We start from the raw sequence: 5,152 nt of genomic DNA, 5'->3' as shown, positions 1-5,152 counted from the left end.
TAAGCAACACTTCTAAATCTAACATTCAATAATAATAATAATAATAAAATAAGAATTCCTATTAGCTATGTACTTGCTATATTCTAAGTGCTTTACACATAGTAACTCAGTTCTTTCTTAGAACAATACTGTAAGTTAAGCCTTTTTGCAGATAAGGAATCAGAGAAACAGAGATATTAAGGAATTTTCATAAAGTTGAAGGGCTAGAAGATATCAGAACTAGAATTTGAACCTAGCAATCTGGTTCTAGAATCTTTGTGCCTAACCTATCTACTATGTCTACTTCCGTATAATAATCTCCTTTTATTCCATATAAGAACTGGTACAAATTATTTTATTCCCAAGAGCTAGATATGTCTAATTCTCCACCGATATGCTATAAATATATATTCTAGTTTATTACAGTTAGGTAAAGAAACAGACTAGCATTCTAATATGTTATTTAACTTTTAACGCCAATTTCTAAAAGCATTAGTATACTTCAATAGTCTCTTCTTCAAACTCTTAGTAATATTATTAGAAATTACTAATAATACTTATATGTATAGTTAATATTAATTATAGTACAAATAGTAGAATTTCAAAAAATAAAAATTATAAAATCATGTTGCTAATATTCTTGAATGTTCTCATATGTTACTCAGCATTAGAAACAAAAATATTTTGTTCTGGAAATTTTAATGATTCTATTTATAACAGATCAAACTTATATCATATTTATAAGTTTTATAAATATGATATAAGTTTCCATTATATTTAAAAGTCAAGGCTAAAAACCATTGAATGTTCTATGCCTGATTATAATAATTACACTACAATAGTCATTCAGCAGTTGGCCTATGGTTGGCATACAGGAAACTGATAGGAAATAGACAGTTTGATAACTATATTTAGACATAGTACTATTAAGTAATTAGTATCCTGTTTCACAAGTTGTATGATTTGCATAATGAAAAATACAGAACCAGCCATCCTAGGCTTGTGTTAACTGTGTTAATTAGACATGGATTCGTACATTAAAAAGTTACAGCTTAGTAGAAAAAATAAAATATAACATAAAATATTATAACAAATTATGCAGTGATAAGTGCCCTTATAAAGGTAGAAAGTTGCAATGGGAAAAGAAACAGAACTCATGAGAAGAGGCTCATGATCAGGGCAGACTTTAGGGAACAGAAAGCATTTGCACTGGGCCCGAAAGGATTGTTATGATTCATGTATACAACGATAAGGGGTGAAAGCCATTCAGGGAGAGAGAACAGCGAGAACAAAGTCAGAAAAGTCAGAAAAACAGAATATCTGTAAGGATCATCAAATGCAATGCTTCATTCTGTCTGGCAAATAGAGTGTATAGGAAAGAAAGAAAAACGTATGTTAGAGTTAGATTACAGACTCTTACAATTCTTTTGGCAAGTGATAATAATACCCAAAATTAAGGCAACGTTAATGGGAATGGAGAACAAAGTACAGATTCAAGAGCTGTACTTTGAGCAGCTGGATGATCTTATGCCAAAGATATAATCAATAACATGGCAACACGAAGGGTAAGGAGAGGAGAAAAGTCAAGGATGATGACAAGTTCTGACCCCTGATGGCAAGGAGAGTGTTGGAGACATTGAAAAAAAGTTGAGAGAAAGTGGAACAAGTTCTGGTTCCTCTACTGGAGCTCTACGTACTGGTTTTTCTAGCTTATCACCAAGCAGGAGGAGAGAAAATTTCAAGTTTGACAGTCATTCTGTGACTCATCAGATGTGAGAGTGAAGTTATTTTTACTCTTACACAGTAAAACAAAACCTGTGCATTATTAACTAGATCCTTCCGGATGCCTGAGAGTTCAAGTGGGCGGTCTAGAATGACTAAGCCTTAACTTAGAACCTCAAAATCTAACCTCAGAGGAAAGTTTTAAAAGTTTTATGTTCCTACTCTTTAGTCTTTAGCTGGCTGTAATCTGAAAGCTATCTTTTCTTGTTTTGAGATGTAGTTATGACATATTCATTTCTACACTTTCTCAGTTTCTTCTACATTAAATAATTAGTGTGACAAATTCTCAACAAATTCTCAAGGAGGTATTCTAGATTTTATCATTTGGATTTCACCCTCTATCAATAGTTTTTTCATATTGTCCTCAATTTTTAATCACTCTATTATCGTTTGATGGTATCACGCTCCAAAGACCCTTTCATTTTAACCCCATTTCCATGAAATATTTTCACTGCGGTTTGTGGGAATTGCTTGAGATACACCCAGAGCTTTTTACATGTCACCTTGTCCATCGAGATTGCTTTGGATGACATTTTCAGTGCACATTTAACTATACTCCCAGACTTTCTTGCAAATTTAAAACAATATGGTCACAACTTGCATTATTTTTAAAAAGTGTGGGGACAAACTGATTGAAAATCCAAGTGCAAGAATTCTACATGTGACTTTAGCAACAAAATAAGCAGCTGCTTTTTGCTAAGCAATGAATTGGAGTCTACTTCCCAGACATATTTTCATAGGTCATTATAATTGAAACCTGACATACATAAAACTGTAAGTAAATATCGATGCCATTGGAGAAGAGCATCATAAAGAGAAATGTCCTAGGCTCCTCTCTTGTATCCTATCAGGAAACTTCCTGTCCAGTTAAGAGAACACAGATGGAACTTCAAAGGGCTTCCAAAAGAGTGTAAATTCTCACTGATAAAACTTTATCTCTCCAAGATTAAACTATACAGTCCTCAGACATTTAATAATTCTCTCACGTATATCTCAGTGTAAGGTAAAGTTGTTTCATTTAATGCAGCCTTGAGTGTGGAAACTTTCTTTTTCTGAACTATCAATATAAGCGTGACATCTAAATGCATACTACAAGTAGCAGCAGTTTTGTTTGGATTTCCTGAGTGTGTCGATTACTCTGATATTAACCATGCCCATTCCATCCTGGAGTGTAAGTAAACAGGACCACCACTCTCTGCTCTTAGCCGAGGATTTATAGGGGTTGTGTGTCTGGCACTCAGAGAGATGTTGGCTTGCTCTCACCAGTGATTACATATACAACATTGTCATATAATTTTCGGATTTTTCAAAGACTTCAAAGCTCACAACCTTCTGTAAACTTCTATCTGGGCATGTTTATCATGGCAAGGAATAAAGGGAGAAGTGATATGCAGACACTTCAAATTATGAACTCTCTACAAATGCATTCTGTACATCTATAAAATGTCAAAATGTCCAGGAAAAATTAAAAAGTCAGTCAGTCTACCACCCATACGAGGGTAAAGCCAGGCTGCAGCAAACGTGGCTTAAATGTTGGTTTGGAAGGGCCATTTGATTTTTCCATGATTAAGATATTTTATCCTAATTGTTTCCTTTGCTAAATGAGTAGTGCTTAATTGGTAAGTAGTAATGAGTTTACTTCCTTCCTCTTTTTTTTGAAAGTGACCAGATGTTCCATTTGGGGGAATTATCCTTGTGACATGGTACTGAGAACACAGAACAGGCCTACTGTATCTTAAGAGGCCACACTGCATGAGAGTGAGAACAGGGGCTCTGAAGTCAAGCTTCCCTGTAGGTGAAGCCTGGCCCTGCCATTTTATAGTCAAATATCATTGGACAATTTACCCTAGCTGTCTCATCTATAAAACGGGGATGATTGTAATGGGCCCTTCCTCATCAATCTATGAGGATTGAATAATAATATGGGCCTAGTACATGGAAAGTATTCAATGAATATTACTTTATTATTCTAATTGAAACATTGGACAGGAGGAACAAAAGTACTTCTTTTCAGTTCAGGGATTAAGCCCTGAAGAACCAATAAAAGTTCTCTTGTTGGGGTTCTGAATTCTGTATCCCCCTAACTTTGTTCATACTTTACTGAAACACTTATAATAGTATGTCCTTCTCTGCACCCAGCACTGTGCAACCGGCTTCTCATACATATGATAGCCACAGAACCCAGCACTGTGCAACAGGCTTCTCATACATATGATTAGCACTGATTTAATGTCAGTCTTTCCATAAATACTTTCCCATTCATTCTCTCATTGTGTTTCATTTATCCAGTAACGACCTATTATGCGCCAGCAAACAGGCTACCCAAATGCAGCTACCCAATAATAGCTCCTGCCAATTGATGAGTAAATTTTTCTAGAAAAGATGCCTAGATTCTCTACGTTAACCAGAATCTCCTGTGGGGACTCATTTCAAGAGATGGAAAATTATACATCTATCTTTCTGTGCTAGCTGAAGACAGCCACTGTGCCCTTTGAATACTGAGCGTCACAGCGCGTCATCATGACTCACAAGAGATCAATCATTGAGCGACATTTAAACATCTTGAGTAACTACCAGCAGCATTTTGCTCCAGTTATTGAAAGCTTCTCAGAATGTGCTCTTGGGATAAGATATGAATCACTGCCTCTGAGTCCAACAATGCTTATTGCCAGAAAATGAATAACAAACAACTGGGGTACACGAATAGTCCCATTTTGTGTCACTCTTCACCATAAGGCATTTGCTGTCTCTCCCTTGTTAACAGCATTCACCATGCTTCTTTGGCGAAATGAGGTACATGCCCCTCATAGCCATATACAGGGTTAGAGCTGGGAGGGGTGCCATTTTAGAGGCAAGTGGTAGTCAGAAAGGGAGTAAAGGAATCTAACATTTATAAATTACAGAACTGAGGCCTCCAGACTGCCACTTTAATAATCTTCCCACTATCCCACACCTGGTGACAAGATTTTCTGCTCAGCTGGTCTTTTACCACAGTTCCTACTGATTGACTTAATTATCAATATTTTGGTAAAGGCTGTGAGTACAACCTGCCAACTGTAATGCTCATCTCAGTATCACTCTAGCTACCAGCTGAGAAAATCTATGGCATTTTCATTCTTCTACAGTATGTAAGCCACACTCAGTCTCTCTCATATACTGGCAGTGAGAGGGTGGATTGGTTCAAACTTTCTGGAAGGCAGCCTGGAGGTGTATGAAACACCTCATACGTGTGTATACCTTGAGACTTAATCCTTCCATCTCTGGAAATGAACACTAAGAAATCATCATAGATGTGGCCTTGTCTCTTTCTCACCAGATACACACACATTTGCCATATGTCTGATCATATGGCTCACTGATTTTATGTATATATATATATATATATATATAT

This window comes from Pteropus medius, unplaced genomic scaffold (genome assembly GCF_902729225.1).
Source record: "Pteropus medius unplaced genomic scaffold, Ma_sr-lr_union100, whole genome shotgun sequence".
Taxonomy (NCBI): Eukaryota; Metazoa; Chordata; class Mammalia; order Chiroptera; family Pteropodidae; genus Pteropus; species Pteropus medius.
The sequence above is the reverse complement of the archived record's forward strand: the minus strand, read 5'-3'. Positions refer to the sequence as shown.